The sequence below is a fragment of the Schistocerca gregaria genome, chromosome 1 (assembly GCF_023897955.1).
Source record: "Schistocerca gregaria isolate iqSchGreg1 chromosome 1, iqSchGreg1.2, whole genome shotgun sequence".
NCBI lineage: Eukaryota > Metazoa > Arthropoda > Insecta > Orthoptera > Acrididae > Schistocerca > Schistocerca gregaria.
Genome location: NC_064920.1, coordinates 69,341,927 through 69,361,217, shown reverse-complemented (window position 1 = coordinate 69,361,217; position 19,291 = coordinate 69,341,927).

Sequence of the window (19,291 nt, the reverse complement as noted above, 5' to 3'; positions counted from 1 at the left end):
TAGCCTGAAAAGTCCCTTGTTGACACGCAGGGTCCATGGATTCATGAGGTTGTGTCCATACCTGTACACGCCCATTTGCTCCATGAAATTTGTAACGAGACTCGTCCGATTAGGCAACATGTTTCCAGTGATCAACACCCAATGTTATTGTTGATGGGCCTAGGTGAGACGTCATCAAGGTAGACGAGTCGCCTTCCGATCCGAAAGCCCATATCGATGATGTATCGTTGAGTGGTTCGCACTTTGACACTTCGTGATGGCCTACCAATGAAATTTCCAGCATCATGCGGAAGGGTTGCACTTCTGCCACGTTGAACGATTCTCTTCAGTCGTCGTTCGTCCAATTCTTGCAAGATCTTTTTCCACCCACAGTGATAACGGAGATTTGATATTTCATTGCATTCCTGATATTCACGGTACCCCCGTGAAATGGTCGTACGGGAAAATCCTCACTTTGTAGTCACCTCGGAGATGCTGCGTCCCATCGCTCGTGCGCCAACTATAACAGCACGTTCAAACTCACTTAAATCTTGATAACGTGCCATTTTAGCAGATCTAACAACTGCACCGGACGCTTATTGCCACATATATCGTTGCCAACCACAGCGCAGTATTGTGCCTATTTACATATCTCTGTAATTGAGTACACATGCCTATACGAGTTTCTTTGTCGCTTCAGTGTGAGACATTCCCTGAGAGTGTTGCCACCAATAGGTCGCTATAATGCAGCACAGCATCTCGCAATGGTGAATGGAACATATTATATGCGGTAGCTTGGGGCATAAAGACAAATCTTCAGGGTCTAAACACAGCCTCGACGAGGGGCATAGGTTCGAATTTGAGAAATCAGATATGTTTTGTCGAGTTAGTGGATTTTGGGAGAGCATCATTAAAGAATTTAGTGAAATATGACATCAGAAACGTCTCGTCAATAGGCGAGCGCTATCACCTAACTTCGGCATGGAACCCTGTGCTGCCACCATCACGTCAAGAATGCATCCAGCAGTTGACGCTCGTCAAGTGTGTGCGTGACTGAACGCACAGAGGGTCGAATGGCGAGCCGCACACCCCACCACACACCAGACCTTGGGAGACTCGGCCACCTCTCGGGTGTATACAGCATATAAGGGCTGTAAGTGCAGATGTCCCTATTGTTGGCTGAGATCGGTGTCTTGAATGTTATTAAGTGAGTATTCACGTCATTTGCAGTCTCATAATTGTAGCTGTCACAAGTCATATAGTTGTAGTTTGGTTAATCTCTCTTAGTAAGTGTGGCAAGAGCAAGCAACTAATGCTTATTTATCACTGGACAGAAGCAGGTCAGATGATAAAATGTGGACTCGAGGATGCAAAACGGTTAGTATATATCGAAATGTGTAGTCTCAGTGGTGTGGTTTAGACCGTGCAGAATATCAAGTCGCAAATCTTGTTACGTCTTTGTGAGAAGACTGTAGGATAGAGAGAAAAAAACTACCAACAAATTCATGTGTACTTATCGAGGTACCACTGCACTTATATCCACTACAACCTGTGTATGGGATACCCACGCAATATCGACGTGCCTGTAACGTTCATGCACTAGCAACACACATTTAAAAAGTCAAGAGAGAAAAATTAAAAGTAAGTGTTATTATTATGAGCCAGATCTTTGATATCGGTAATGTTATTATGTTATGTAAAGAGCTTTGATAAATACAGAAGAAAGTGGAAATTGTTTTGCACCTGCCAAAAAATAATAAAATAATACTATTTTAAAATACGTCTGCATCAACGAGATATTAAATTGCTCACTACAGCAGTGACGTTTAGCGTTGCAGAATTCTAAATTTAGAAATCTGTTATTTATCAGAGGGGGAGAATTTTGTGGTGTACTAGTACGTAGTGCGCGTTCTGAGTTCTATATCTGAATAATAACGTGTCACAGGAACAATCCATAGTAAGTAAACTAATTTATTTCCATTACAAGTAATTTATCTTATTCCCCTTGATCTTCTTAGATTCTCACTACTTTCCTTTATTTTTTTTTATAGAGGTAACGCCCCACTGCCACTTTCACCCACCCCGAAAAAATCGTTATTAGTTAAAGAATCAGTCTCCCATGTATAAAACATCTTCAGAATTACTTTACAAATGAAATAATATTTGAAGTATTGTGCTAAACATTTAAAGTAAGAATAGCTGTGTACTTCTTAATGGCTCTAATATGGCAGTACTGCTTAAGTATAACAATGATTATACTAAATACTGGTAATCCATTTTTTGTCATACCTGGAAGTCCTTGGATAGGCGGACTGCAGTTGTGGTCAAGTCACCTTCTGCTGTTTTGTGATAAAGATAGGGATCTTAATGCATCATCCAAATATATTATGTGTTATATGAGAATTTTCACATGCAACATATGTGGTATCTTATGGCTAAAATAAATGACTAAATATACTCAACAAATAAATGATAATAAGAAAAACCGTAGCTCCAGCTGTGTGACACAGTAACAGGTTCTCACAGAATGCATTCAAAGTGCTAACTCCCTACCTGTTATTTCCCTGCGCGAGTGCTTTTCTCTCGTTAGATGAGTATGAGCCTTCATGGTGCTACATAGCCGTTCTGTAATTAATGCCTATAGTACGAAACACGATAAAATATAACATTGACACCACAGGACTTCAGAAAGTACGAAATATTGAAGTAGACAACCAAATAAATTATGGAGCACAAAAGAAACGTGTGGCTTTTACGCTTCTGGATTGATTCGACGGTTTCTGCAGTGGCTATTAAAACGACAGCCACCTTAAGATATATTATTTCCTTAAAATATTTCTTCCTTCCTACACTATGTCAATTTCACGCCACTTAATTTTTCATGTTTTAATCAATGTGTTTCTCTTTCATCTTGAAAGTACAGTTGTTAGACAGCCCAAACCTCATGTAAGAAGTAGAAATACCAGTGCCTGCCAAATGGCGACAGCTTCAGAATCTTGATTTATCAAGACTGCATCTTATTGTTCCAGAATACTGCTGTATGCGTTTATCGTAATCGCTCGACTGTCATGAGACTATGGACCCGACATGACCAGTAGCTTCATATCCGACGTCATGTGTGGTGTCCTCGACAGTAGGAGGGCGCTACAATATTGGGCAGCAGATAAACTGGTTGGCTGCGAAAACCCAGGCGCACTTGGTCAGTGGAGAGAAACGTGACGTTCTAGTCACCATGGTGGAAACGGGACACTGCTATACTTACTAAATAGACCAGTATTCTATAAACCCAGATCTAAGAAAACTGTGACATAACTAAACACATTTACAGAACGGAAAGACTGATGGGTGCTTTTAAACATGCCCTTAGGCAGACAAGTAGTATATAATTTATGAACTATCTAAGTTTTGCAACACTATGATATTTAAAAATTGATACTCATATATAATCAACGTTTTGGGCGAGATGGATAAACGATGTCTCAATGGGTAGAACTGGAAGGGCTCCTTCAGAAAGAATCAAAAGAATTCTTGCACATACAAGATAATTTAACATACGTTCTGTACTAAAGAAAGGTAAATTTTACACAAGACAAGTAACAAAGTGAGGAAAGTAGTCGTAGAGTGATAAAATAGGATACTGTTTCTTTCTGAAAATGTATTAATTCCTATATATTTATAATTTTCACACAGTAAAAGAATATAAGCTAATGATTACATAGGTAATACTGTAGTTTATGAGAAATGTAAAAAAAACCAAGTACATTATCTTAAAAGTGAAAAATATTATGTCTAGTGTGGTATGTCATATGTATATGAGTTATATAGGAGACGCGTTAGATAAAATGAAAGGATAACTCTGTATGAGATCTTTTGGAACGACGTCTAAGCGCTCAAATAGTCGGTGGCTGTCTTGGTTTGGAACAGTCATTATGGATATCTGGAGCAGTGCAGACGTATGTATATATGAGCGGTGAGTAAGTCTTTATCTGAAGTCAGTGTAATCTTCCAAGTAAAATTTTGTCGACTTGTGAAATTACCGGCTCGTCGATTGTAGAAAACAGTAAATTTTTGAGGAAGCTTTAATTGTCGAGTGCTATTAATAGCGTTCCATAGAATTCGTGTTTGTTTTGAATACAGTCAGAGAGAGTCCCTTTAGTCAGCCATAGTGCCAGTAGTGCTAGTGTTTGTTTTCAATACAGTCCAGAGACAGGTAATGTTATTTTCATTGTTTTCTACAAAAGTAACTAGCAGTCACAGTATAGTCAATAATCAGCCGCCTTTAGTGAATCAGCAGTCTAGTTAAAAGTTGATTAAGTCTCTTCAGTAAATTGATTCCTTAGGATGGATAGGATGTGTGACTGCTGTGTACGGACGCAGGAGGAGCTGGCCGCCGTTCGCGAACAGCTGAACGTGTTGATGGCCGCGGTCAGCCGTCTTCAGGCTGCTGCCTCGGAGTGTAGCGGCAGTGCGGAGTCTGGTACGTCCCAAGGTACACCCCAGGTGTTACATGCTCCACCCACTGTCCCTGCTGTCGAGACATCTTCGCGGGTACCGGGCGCGGTTGGGCCACCCTCTCCCCAAGGAGAGTGGCGGGTTCAGCGGCGTTCGCGGCGCACGAGGCGGAGGGTAAATGTGGAGGCTGGCCGTGTGGCATCGCCCGCTCTGCCTGTGAGTGGACACGTGGCTGCTCCTTCAGCAAGGTCCGAGCAGGCACACGGGGGGGGGGGGGGGGGTAGGGTTTATTAGTCATTGGGAGCTCCAAAGCTAGGCAGGTGATGGAGCCCCTTAGGGAAATAGCGGAAAGGTCGGGGAAGAAGGCCAGTGTTCACTCTGTCTGCTTGCCGGGGGGTCTCATCCGAGATGTGGAGGAGGCCCTACCGGCGGCGATATAGAGCACTGGGTTCACCCGACTGCATATTGTTGCTCATGTCGGCACCAATGACTCCTGCCGTCTGGGTTCAGAGATCATCCTCAGTTCGTACAGGCCGTTGGCGGAATCGGTAAAGGCGGAAAGCCTCGCTCGCGGGGTGGTAACAGAGCTAACTATTTGTAGTACCGTTCCCAGAACCGATCGCGGTCCTCTGGTTTGGAGCCGAGTGGAAGGCTTAAACCAGAGGCTCAGACGATTCTGCGGAGAGCTGGGGTGCAAATTTCTCGACCTCCGCTATCGGGTGGAGAAATGTAGTGTCCCCCTGAATAGGTCAGGCGTGCACTACACGCCGGAAGCAGCTGCAAGGGTAGCGGAGTACGTGTGGAGTGCACATGGGGGTTTTTTAGGTTAGAGAATAACCTCCCTAGGCCCGACAAGACGCCTCCTGAGACGCGGCAAGGTAGGAGTAGGCAAAATGCAACAGGGAATAACAATATTAATGTGCTAATAGTAAACTGCAGGAGCGTCTTTGGAAAGGTCCCAGAACTGCTCTCACTAATAAACGGTCACAACGCCCATATAGTACTAGGGACAGAAAGTTGGCTGAAACCAGACGTAAACAGTAATGAAATCCTAAACTCAGATTGGAATGTATACCGCAGAGACAGGCTGGACAGTGAAGGGGGAGGCGTGTTTATAGCGACAAGAAGTGCAATAGTATCGAAGGAAATTGACGGAGATCCGAATTGTGAAATGATTTGGGTGAAGGTCACTGTTAAAGCAGGCTCAGACATGGTAATTGGATGTCTCTATAGGCCCCTGGGCTCAGCAGCTGTTGTGGCTCAGCACCTGAAGAATAATTTGGAAAATATTTCGAGTAGATTTCTGTTATAGTTCTGGGTGGACATTTTAATTTGCCGGATATAGACTGGGAGGCTCAAACGTTCATAACGGGTGGCAGGGACAAAGAATCCAGTGAAATATTTTTAAGTGCTTTATCTGAAAACTACCTTGAGCAGTTAAACAGAGAACCGACTCGTGGCGATGACATATTAGACCTTCTGGCGACAAACAGACCCAAACTATTTGAATCAGTTAATGCAGAACAGGGAGTCAGCGATCATAAAGCGGTTCCTGCATCGATGATTTCAGCCGTAAATAGAAATATTAAAAAAGGTAGGAAGATTTTTCTGTTCAGCAAAAGTGACAAAAAGCAGATTACAAAGTACCTGATGGCTCAAGATAAAAGTTTTGTCTCAAGTACAGATAGTGTTGAGGATCAGTGGACAAAGTTCAAAACCATCGTACTATATGCGTCAGATGAGTATGTGCCAAGCAAGATCGTAAGAGATGGAAAAGAGCCATTGTGGTACAACAAAGGAGGGCTATGCGAGAGGCGTACAATGAATTCGAAAGTAAAGTTCTATGTACTGACTTGGCAGAAAATCGTAAGAAATTTTGGTCCTATGTCAAAGCGGTAGGTGGATCAAAACAAAATGTCCAGACACTCTGTGACCAAAATGGTACTGAAACAGAGGATGACAGACTAAGGGCCGAAATACTAAATGTCTTCTTCCAAAGCTGTTTCACAGAGGAAGACTGCACTATACTTCCTTTTCTAGATTGTCGCACAGTTGACAAAATGGTAGATATCTAAATAGACGACAGAGGGATAGAGAAACAATTAAAATCGCTCAAAAGAGGAAAGGCCGCTGGTCCTGATGGGATACCAATTCGATTTTACACAGATTACGCGAAGGAACTTGCGCCCCTTCTAGCAGCAGTGTACCGTAGGTCTCTAGAACAGCGAAGCGTTCCAAAGGATTGGAAAAGGGCACAGGTCATCCCCGTTTTCAAGAAGGGACGTCGAACAGATGTGCAGAACTATAGACCTATATCTCTAACATCGATCAGTTGTAGAATTTTGGAATACGTGTTATGTTCGTGTATAATGTCTTTTCTGGAGACTAGAAATCTACTCTGTAGGAATCAGCATGGGTTTCGAAATAGACGGTCGTGTGAAACCCAGCTCGCGCTATTCGTCCACGAGACTCAGAGGGCCATGGACACGGGTTCACAGGTAAATGCCGTGTTTCTTGACTTCCGCAAGGCGTTTGACACAGTTCGCCACAGTCGTTTAATGAACAAAGTAAGAGCATACGGACTATCAGACCAATTGCGTGATTGGATTGAGGAGTTCCTAGATAACAGAACGCAGCATGTCATTCTCAATGGAGAGAAGTCTTCCGAAGTAAGAGTGATTTCAGGTGTGCCGCAGGGGAGCGTCATAGGACCGTTGCTATTCATAATATACATTAATGACCTGGTGGATGACATCGGAAGTTCACTTAGACTTTTTGCAGATGATGCTGTGGTGTATCGAGAGGTTGCAACAATGGAAAATTGTACTGAAATGCAGGAGGATCTGCAGCGAATCGACGCATGGTGCACGGAATGGCAATTGAATCTCAATGTAGACAAGTGTAATGTGCTGCGAATACATGGAAAGATATATCCCTTATCATTTAGCTACAAAATAGCAGGTCAGCAACTGGAAGCAGTTAATTCGATAAATTATCTGGTAGTACGCATTAGAAGTGATTTAAAATGGAATGATCATATAAAGTAGATCGTCGGTAAAGCAGATGCCAGACTGAGATTCATTGGAAGAATCCTAAGGAAATGCAATCCGAAAACAAAGGAAGTAGGTTACAGTACGCTTGTTCGCCCACTGCTTGAATACTGCTCAGCAGTGTGGGATCCGCCCCAGATAGGGTTGATAGAAGAGATAGAGAAGATCCAACGGAGAGCAGCGCTCTTCGTTACAGGATCATTTAGTAATCGCGAAAGCGTTCGGAGATGATAGATAACTTCAGTGGAAGACTCAGCAGGAGAGACGCTCAGTAGCTCGGTACGGGCTTTTGTTAAAGTTTCGAGAACATACCTTCACCGAAGATTCAAGCAGTATATTGCTCCCTTTTACGTATATCGCGCGAAGAGACCATGAGGATAAAATCAGAGAGATTAGAGCGCACACAGAAGCATACCGACAATCCTTCTTTCCACGATTAAAACGAGACTGGAATAGAAGGGAGAACCGATAGAGGTACTCAGGGTACCCTCCGCCACACACCGTCAGGTGGCTTGCGGAGTATGGATGTATATGTAGATGTAGATCATGTGCATTTACACTACTGGCCATTAAAATTGCTACACCAAGAAGAACTGCAGATGATAAACGGGTATTCATTGGACAAATATATTTATACTAGAACTGACATGTGATTACATTTTCACGCAATTAGAGTGCATAGATCCTGCGAAATCAGTACCCACAACAACCACCTCTAGTCGCAATAACGCCCTTGATACTCCTGGGCATTGAGTCAAACAGAGTTTGGATGGCGTGTACAGGGACATCTGCCCATGCAGCTTCAACACGATACCACAGTTCATCAAGAGTAGTGACTGGCGTATTGTGACGAGCCAGCTGCTCGGCCACCATTGACCATACGTTTTCAATTGGTGAGAGATCTGGAGAATGTGCTGGCCAGGGCAGCAGTCGAACATTTTCTGTGTCCAGAGAGGCCAGTACAGGACCTGCAACATGCGGTCGTGCATTATCCTGCTGAAATGTGGGGTTTCACAGGGATCGAATGAAGGGTAGAGACACGGGTCGTAACACATCTACAATGTAACGGCCACTGTTCAAAGTGCCGTCAATACGAACAAGAGGTAACCAATGGCACCCCACACAATCACGCCGGGTGATATGCTAGTATGGCGATGACAAATACACGCTTCCAATATGCGTTCACCGCTATGTAACCAAACACGGATGTGACCATCATGACGCTGTAAACGGAACATGGATTCATGCAAAAAAATGTTTTGCCATTCGTGCACCCAGGTTCGTCGTTGAGTACACCATCGCAGGGGCTCATGTCTGTGATGGAGCGTCAAGGGTAACCGCAGCCATGGTCTCCGAGCTGATAGTCGATGCTGTTGCAAACGTCGTCGAAATGTTAGTGCAGATGGTTGTTGTCTTGAACACGTCCCCATCTGTTGACTCAGAGATCGAGACGTGGCTGCACGATCCGTTACAGCCATGCGGATAAGATGCCTGTCATCTCGACTGCTAGTGATACGAGGTCGTTGGGATTCAGTACGGCGTTCCGTATCACCCTCCTGAACGCACTGATTCCATATTCTGCTAACAGTCATTGGATTTCGACCAACGCGAGTAGCAATGTCGCGATACGATAAAGCACAATCGCGATAGGCTACAATCCGACCTTTATCAAAGTCGGAAATGTGATGGTACCTATTTCTCTTCCTTACACGAGGCATCACAACAACGTTTCATCAGGCAACGCCGGTCCACTGCTGTTTGTGTATGAGAAATCGGTTGGAAACTTTCCTCATGTCAGCAAGTTGTAGGTGTCGCCACTGGCGCCAGCCTTGTGTGAATGCTCTGAAAAGCTGATCATTTGCATGTCACAGCATCTTCTTCCTGTAGGTTAAATTTCGCGTCTGTAGCACGTCATATTCGTGGTGTAGCAATTTTAATGGCCAGTAGTGTAGAATATTTTCGTGAGTTAGCGAGTGTTTTGAACTTGCAATAATTTATGCAATTCAGACACTCTGAAATTAGCACATTTTCGGTAAGCGTTTTAAACTTGTACGAATACTGGCAAGTTGCGCAGGTGCAACACAGAAAATTTTTATGAACCAATTTTCTCATAATGAACCCACTGAGCATAACCAGAACTTAAAATAATTTCATGAAGTTAAGTTGTAGCAGAACTTTTTAATATCCAACACAAGTTGTAGGACTTACAGAAAGCTTTTGTAGTTTACTGGGAGTACATGCTAGTTAATGTGGTGCACAGTTTGGTCGATATTTTCAAGACTCATTAGCCCTACCGCTCTGATAATTCAAACACAATGGTTAATAAGTAAATTATACTTATGTTAAACCAAGCTGAAAGAGTGTTGAGAATATTGTTTGAATGTTGGAATCATACATTTAAATCCCGCGTGCATTTATCGCCTGTATAATCTATAAAATTGTTAGCATTAAGATTGAAAGTATGTTGCTGCAAACGAAGTCTAAACATTTAAAAACCAACTGGTAGGTATAATCTATTTACTGAAAGTTTACCTATTAACAATTGTTATTAAAAATCTTATCAGGCTCAACTTAAGGATCATATTTACTATACACGACAGTCTATCTTCTGTTTTTCGAATGTTTTTTCTAGTCCACAAGTTTTGTGTTGACGTACCTTTCTGCTACTGCTAGTTTCCTGATGTTGTTATGCCATGTATTGTGATGTATATTTATGTGCTGCTAGCTGTCAGAAGTGACGGGTTTACGTACACCATTTTTAGCGGAAATTCATTACACAGCTCACTATCAAAATTGATTTTTTTTTTTGCTTGTGAACACCAGGATCTGGATTGGAGCAAGTGACTTAAGTAAAAACACCACTATAGCTATAGTGTCTTACATTAACAGTGCCTGACGCCTTAACAGTCAAATGTTTGACATCGCTGTTGGAATACCAGTACAAATTTAACTGACTTTTATTGTACAGAGCAGGGAATCATGCCAGATTTCATCCTCAGAATGTATACGAATATGGACGGAATAAATGCGAAGTGTTCTTTACTTGATCACATAAGATTACTTTCAGATCAAAAAAGTAGCTATTGTCGATGGATCTCTATATGGATTTGTCAGTTTCCAAGTTGTCTGTGTTTGCAGCAGAATTCATGGAATCTTATCTGATTCCCATCGAACACTGTTAAAAACCTTTTTCTATCCAAAAAATTCGTTAGGTGTAGAAATTGTTAGTATTCGAAATCGATAAATCTACAGATCTGGGAAGGTTCCCAACAATTAGCACTTTGACTTTTTATGTTGCTTTAACGTCTATTGCGGTATGTACATTACTCAGAATCAAGCATAGTTCTGTACTGCTTTCCGATCTTGTACACCTACATTTTCTGTTCTAGTTATTCCAGTCATTTATGTAGAGAATGAAGTTGGTGATACTGGGGACTGCTCGTTGCTATAAGTATGAATCATAATCAGGACAGCATTGGGAATAAATTTAGAAGAAAAAAGATTTTCTGTACTTCTGAGAGAAAGAACTAAGTTTTGGCATATAAGAACTAGGAGGTACGTAATACACTCCTGGAAATTGAAATAAGAACACAGTGAATTCATTGTCCCAGGAAGGGGAAACTTTATTGACACATTCCTGGGGTCAGATACATCACATGATCACACTGACATAACCACAGCCACATCGACACAGGCAACAGAGCATGCACAATGTCGGCACTAGTACAGTGTATATCCACCTTTCGCAGCAATGCACGCTGCTATTCTCCCATGGAGACGATCGTAGAGATGCTGGATGTAGTCCTGTGGAACGGCTTGCCATGCCATTTCCACCTGGCGCCTCAGTTGGACCAGCGTTCGTGCTGGACGTGCAGACCGCGTGAGATGACGCTTCATCCAGTCCCAAACATGCTCAATGGGGGACAGATCCGGAGATCTTGCTGGCCAGGGTAGTTGACTTACACCTTCTAGAGCACGTTGGGTGGCACAGGATACATGCGGACGTGCATTGTCTTGTTGGAACAGCAAGTTCCCTTGCCGGTCTAGGAATGGTAGAACGATGGGTTCGATGACGGTTTGGATGTACAGTGCACTATTCAGTGTCCCCTCGACGATCACCAGAGGTGTACGGCCAGTGTAGGAGATCGCTCCCCACACCATGATGCCGGGTGTTGGCCCTGTGTGCCTCGGTCGTATGCAGTCCTTATTGTGGCGCTCACCTGCACGGCGCCAAACACGCATACGACCATCATTGGCACCAAGGCAGAAGCGACTCTCATCGCTGAAGACGACACGTCTCCATTCGTCCCTCCATTCAAGTCTGTCGCGACACCACTGGAGGCGGGCTGCACGATGTTGGGGCATGAGCGGAAGACAGCCTAACGGTGTGTGGGACCGTAGCCCAGCTTCATGGAGACGGTTGCGAATGGTCCTCGCCGATACCCCAGGAGCAACAGTGTCCCTAATTTGCTGGGAAGTGGCGGTGCGGTCCCCTACGGCACTGCGTAGGATCCTACGGTTCTGGCGTGCATCCATGCATCGCTGCGGTCCGGTCCCAGGTCGACGGGCACGTGCACCTTCCAGCGACCACTGGCGACAACATCGATGTACTGTGGAGACCTCACGCCCCACGTGTTGAGCAATTCAGCGGTACGTCCACCCGGCCTCCCGCATGCCCACTATACGCCCTCGCTCAAAGTCCGTCAACTGCACATACGGTTCACGTCCACGCTGTCGCGACAGGCTACCAGTGTTAAAGACTGCGAAGGAACTCCGTATGCCACGGCAAACTGGCTGACACTGACTGTGGCGGTGCACAAATGCTGCGCAGCTAGCGCCATTCGACGGCCAACACCGCGGTTCCTGGTGTGTTCGCTGTGCCGTGCGTGTGATCATTGCTTGTACAGCCCTCTCGCAGTGTCCGGAGCAAGTATGGTGGGTCTGACACACCGGTGTCAATGTGTTCTTTTTTCCTTTTCCAGGAGTGTATTTAAGTTCGTCAGGAAGAGAATCATTCCGATCTTTCACTTGTGGTGTGACGAGTGTGCTACATTGAAGTCTGAAAAATGGATAGGTCTGTGGGATTATTTCATGCATTCGGAAATGGTGATTATTAAAACTGAACTGGGAAAAGAAGGTTTTGTAATGGGCTACAGAAAGTCTGTGGCTGTGGATACTGGGGTTGACTGACGTATACTGAACAACAGAGAATTTCTTCATTTACACATTGCTGGTGTAGTAACAAGCGCAATTGTGCATCATTAGCACTACTGGCATTGCAGAAGACGAAACACCTTTTTACGTCGTGTGGCTAGTGTTCCTTATTAGTTAACATGACAAATATTTTTTTTAATTAATGTACATATACTGATTTCTTAAGACATGTCAGAGACGTTAGCCAGTAACATATCTAATGTTAATTGACTGTAGGCAATGGAAATCAGCAAATCGATATGGTTATTGCGCAATTTGGAATCACAGTGTGCTTTACATCCAAAGATAATGATTAACGTAACTATGTCACAGAGTATATAATTTCACTTCTAAATAATGTTATCTATGTTACTACGTTATGTAAGGAAAGGAATGTATTTCAGTGTGAAACATTTAGGACAACATTGGTGAATTTTCAATGATTTTTTTTGGTTCGACTTGTTCGTTAAAAATAATGTCTAGATGTTTCATCATACATATGAAATTTTCTACTTCCTGTAAAATATTTAGCTCATATCCTTTTCCAATGGTGGGTGGGTCCGCAGCTCGTGGTCGTGCGGTAGCGTTCTCCCTTCCCGAGCCCGGGTTCCCGGGTTCAATTCCCGGCGGGGTCAGCGATTTTCTCTGCCTCGTGATGACTGGGTGTTGTGTGCTGTCCTTAGGTTAGTTAGGTTTAAGTAGTTCTAAGTTCTAGGGGACTGATGACCATAGATGTTAATTCCCATAGTGCTCAAAGCCATTTGAACCATTGGTGGGTGGAACTGACAAGCATTGTGTAATGTCACTAAACTTCTTGTTTTAACTGTGAGCCAGTGAAAAGAATTTCATTCCAATGAGATTCAGATGTGGTATAAATATTGTTTTGAAAATTCTTTCTGTCTGTTCTAAACTATACTTCATTTTAGCTGCCATATGTCAATTTATAAACAACTGGTCGAGTAAATTTACAGGACTGAGCTAGAGGATGATATATTTGTGATCATATTATGTTGTGTATAATGCTTTTTCTCGGACTGGTTTAATTTGATGTGCCATTTTTCTTCAATATAGGAAATATTTTCACTATTTAACAATAAATAGGAACTGTAAACGCCAAATTAGTAGACCAAACAAGTGGGGCACGGCAGCAAGCATGTGAAAAAGAGATTTTATGAAAATAACGCTAAGTTTATTCAGCAAGATACATCGTTCACATAAAAAGACACCCAAAAAATCGATTCCATGCCCTTTCCTAGTTAAAACTGAAATTTTAGGTGATAAAGAAACTTAATGGATCATGATGAATCCATCTTCACCTAAACTCAGGAGCCAACCAAAAACTCATAAAGAAAGCACTCCTATTAAACCAAAACTAAACAACTGATTAAATTTGCATTCCTACAAAGTTTTATTTATGTTATTTTTAGTGTGTGCTTTCGGTGTCAGGGTTAATTGTGTGAGCTAGGGTAACATGGTGTTTAGATTTACTTTTGTGAAACCAGAGAACCCCGTTTAGGGGTAATGATGGAGGGGTTTGTTTAGGCGTAAAGTTGGACACAATAATTAAGTGCCATTGAGGTGTCCATTTTGTAATCTGTCTGGGCATGAATTGTCATAAACCACAGCTGTAGAATCATTTGTTCTGAGTTAGGCGAATTTCTCATCTCGATAGTAACTGTACGAAGTGCAAATGATAGATGATTCGCTGGAAGAATTAACTTGTGGTTAGATTCTTGTATCTGGGATGGTTAAACGGCGTGTGTGTGTGTTTTTCTAAACACTTGAATTAGGGAAGAACTACAGTACAGAAAATGGTGTAAATACACTCCTGGAAATTGAAATAAGAACAACATGAATTCATTGTCCCAGGAAGGGGAAACTTTATTGACACATTCCTGGGGTCAGATACATCACATGATCACACTGACAGAACCACAGGCACATAGACACAGGCAACAGAGCATGCATAATGTCGGCACTAGTACTGTGTATATCCACCTTTCGCAGCAATGCACGCTGCTATTCTCCCATGGAGACGATCGTAGAGATGCTGGATGTAGTCCTGTGGAACGGCTTGCCTTCCCATGTCCACCTGGCGCCTCAGTTGGACCAGCGTTCGTGCTGGACGTGCAGACCGCGTGAGACGACGCTTCATCCAGTCCCAAACATGCTCAATGGGGGACAGATCCGTAGATCTTGCTGGCCAGGGTAGTTGACTTACACCTTTTAGAGCACGTTGGGTGGCACGGGATACATGCGGACGTGCATTGTCCTGTTGGAACAGCAAGTTCCCTTGCCGGTCTAGGAATGGTAGAACGATGGGTTCGATGACGGTTTGGATGTACCGTGTACTATTCAGTGTCCCCACGACGATCACCAGAGGTGTACGGCCAGTGTAGGAGATCGCTCCCCACACCATGGTACCGGGTGTTGGCCCTGTGTGCCTCGGTCGTATGCAGTCCCGATTGTGGCGCTCACCTGCACGGCGCCAAACACGCATACGACCATCATTGGCACCAAGGCAGAAGCGACTCTCATCGCTGAAGACAACACGTCTCCATTCGTCCCTCCATTCACGCCTGTCGCGACACCACTGGAGGCGGGCTGCACGATGTTGGGGCGTGAGCGGAAGACGGCCTAACGGTGTGCGGGACCGTAGCTCAGCTTCATGGAGACGGTTGCGAATGGTCCTCGCCGATACCCCAGGAGCAACAGTGTCCCTAATTTGCTGGGAAGTGGCGGTGCGGTCCCCTACGGCACTGCGTAGGATCCTACGGTCTTGGCGTGCATCCGTGCGTCGCTGCGGTCCGGTCCCAGGTCGACGGGCACATGCACCTTCCGCCGACCACTGGCGACAACATCGATGTACTGTGGAGACCTCACGCCCCACGTGTTGAGCAATTCGGCGGTACGTCCACCCGGCCTCCCGCATGCCCACTATACGCCCTCGCTCAAAGTCCGTCAACTGCACATACGGTTCACGTCCACGCTGTCGCGGCAGGCTACCAGTGTTAAAGACTGCGATGGAGCTCCGTATGCCACGGCAAACTGGCTGACACTGACGGCGGCGGTGCACAAATGCTGCGCAGCTAGCGCCATTCGACGGCCAACACCGCGGTTCCTGGTGTGTCCGCTGTGCCGTGCGTGTGATCATTGCTTGTACAGCCCTCTCGCAGTGTCCGGAGCAAGTATGGTGGGTCTGACACACCGGTGTCAATGTGTTCTTTTTTCCATTTCCAGGAGTGTATAAGATTTCCAGGAGTGTATGTGTTGCGAGTAACACGAAAGCAGCTGCTGTCTTGACTCAGTGAGCGCATGCGTTTAGAGAGGAAATGGAGCACGAGAGGCAGAGAAATTTCGAACTTTATCGTGAGTTAGAAGCTCGGAAAGTGATTCAAGTTCAGTCGCAAATGGACGAAAATAAGTCCGAATTCAGAATTTAACCTATTTGAGTAACACTCTCAATCCTCAACTTATGCACTCCTCGGAGAAATTAATAGGGTCCCAGCAGCCGGCCGCTGTGGCCAAGTGGTTCTAGGCGCTTCGGTCTGGAACCGCGCGACCGCTACGGTCGCAGGTTCGAATCCTCCGTCGGGCATGGATGTGTGTGATGTCCTTAGGTTAGTTAGGCAGTTCTAAGTTATAGGGGACTGATGACCTTTGATGTTAAGTCCCATAGTGCTCAGAGCAATTTGAAACATTTGAGTCCCAGCAAGAGAGAATTCTGATGGAACAGATGTGGTAGGATATTACACCATCTCCTGGAACAACAGAAGCACGAAGTGTTACTAATAAGCGTTTCGAATACCATTTGTGGCGTGCTTCTAGCAGGCTTCTGCGTGCTGCATTTCTGGGTAACAAGCAAGGAGGCTAACACTGTAGACGTGACAACACACAAACTACCAGAAGAGTTATTGGCCAGCATTAGCCTATTAGCTCGGGAAGCAGTCAGTTTTAAGGACTTAATTAGTATGTAGGAATATAAGTACCTTGGTGGCACTTAAGTGAGGGTGGAATACAAGTGACTGGAGAAGTTCTCTGAGAGGACACTAAATTGTGAAATGGGGGGGTGGGCGGGGGGGGGGGGGAGATTGCCCGGAATATATAAGTTATTAGAGTTCAGGTAGTTCAGTATAATTAGGGGTGAGTCTTCTCTGAAGGGAGGGGATATGATACCACGAATACGTTCAGTCGGGGATCTGGGAAATTCTTGAAAATTTTGAGCAGCTGTGGTTGGAGGATAGAATATAAGGGACCAACGGACACGTCAGGTAGCAGGCAATGGCAATGCTGTTATTAAGCAAACGGTTCTGCGTGGCAGGTTAATGAGGTCGCTCACAGGCGAGGAAGCATGGCAGGCACTATAATCAACTATGGAGATGAGTGAGGAGTAATCAGGTGCAACACAGGGAGCTGCAGTGCTATGAAAAACCTGTACATTGCTGCGCCTTACTACCTGTATGTGAGGGCCGAAGTGGATTAAAGAAAGCTGATTTCATAATACTGAACTAGCACCTCACTCGTCCCCCTCCAGAGGGACCACTTCATACTTGTAGCAAAAGGAGTGACTCTAAGGGAGCCCAGAGGCTCAAGGCAGTCAAACGTGCCGCAGCTCTGTCCACGTCTGGAACGACAGTTGCTTAAGTCGCAGGCCAACCAGGGCGACCTCCCAGTGTAGGATATTGGCGGCCAATGCTGTTTCGATAAACAGCAGAAGCACACACACACACACACACCAAAAAATGATTCAAATGGCTCTGAGCACTATGGGACTCAACTGCTGTGGTCATTAGTCCCCTAGAACTTAGAACTACTTAAACCTAACTAACCTAAGGACATCACACACATCCATGCCCGAGGCAGGATTCGAACCTGCGACCGTAGGAGTCGCACGGTTCCGGACTGCGCGTCTAGAACCGCGAGACCACCGCGGCCGGCAGAAGGTCACACCACATTTGAAAAATGAAGTGAGCTGCTACCAACTAGTCACGTAATGGTCCCCCAGAGGTCTGTGAATATTTTTCTCTGATGGATTTTGACAATAAATACAATTGTTAAAGTCTTCTTCCATCAAATCACGTTTGTTGTAAGCCGAGCATATTAGACTCACATGCTTAAACTCTAAGTAGAAGAAGAAGAAGAAGAAGAAGAAGAAGAAGAAGAGTCGCTTCTCAGTCTTTTGTGTATTTATTACCACGTTAAGGACCTGCAACTAAGTGAGCCCTGTTGACCAAAAGTAGTGGAGTCTGAGACTACCCCATACCATCCCATCCCCTCCCCATCAATCCTGCACCTTCATTTTATCCATACTGGATGAGAGGTCGTCGTTGTGAATGTCAATGTTAAAAAATATATCGGCTCAACCACTTGTTTATAGTGTAAATCGCTAAGATTGACGCGTTTTGGAAGTGAACCATCCATCAACAGAATAATAAAAAGTAAAAGAACCTGTTAAAACATGCTAAAATGGAACATGCACCAGGCACAATAAAATTGATAATAAAATAAAAACATCGTGGCTACTTCCCTTGTTGCAGCCGTGTCTTCCAAGGTGCATCTACACATAGTCGTCAAAACATAAAAAACTCTAAAATGGTGTCGCCTATTGTATTCAATATTTAACCACATGGCTTTCTCCTCTATCGTCGCAAACCGCCCGTGCGTCTTCGTTGATACCACACACCAAATAGCCAAACACGACACTGACACGCGAGTGAGCTCAAGAGCAAGTAAACAAGGGAGTCACAGAGATGTCTATACAAACAGATAACGTATATATGCTCCAAGGACCACGTGAAATGATGGTATCCTGCCAATTGCTAAAAATGTAGTTACATAGGAAATGCTTGAAAAAGTTATTTGTAGTACCAGTTAGCTGTTCATTCAGTGTATTCTGATTATCCACTCTATGTATCGTAATTTCCAGCTATTCTAGTAGATCCAGCTTTTTGCCTTTGTCCTGTCTATGTAAAATAACGAGATCCTGATATATTTCCAACATGGGGTGTCCCGTTTCCAAAATATACGTAGCTACAGCTGACGTTTCGAAATGATTAAGCCGGAAAGCATCGCTATGTTGTATAGACATCTCTGTGACTTCCTTGTTTACTTGCGCGTGAGCTCACTCGCGTTTCAGTGTTATGTTTGGCTACGTGGTGTGTGGAATCAACGAATACGCACGGGTGGTTTACGACGATAGAGGGGAGAGCCATGTGGTTAAATGTTGAAACCATACGCGACATCATTTTAGAGTTTTTCATATTTGACGACTATGTGGAGATGCAGCTTGGAAGACACGGCTGCAACAAGGGAAGTAGCCACGATGTCTTACTTTTATTATCAATTTTATTGTGCGTGGTGCATGTTCCGTTTTAGCGAGTTTTAACAGGTTCTTTTACTTTTAATTATTCTGATGATGGATGGTTCACTTCCGAAACGTGTCAATCTTAGTGTTTTACACTATAAACAAGTGGTTGAGCCGATATATTTTTTAACATTGACTCCTGCCCCTCCCCCATGGATGACCTTGAATGTAATAAGCACAATTGTATCAGCTGTTAACTGAGACTTCTGACGTCAGCGATTTTCTGTTTCATATAAGGCCACTGCTGCACTAC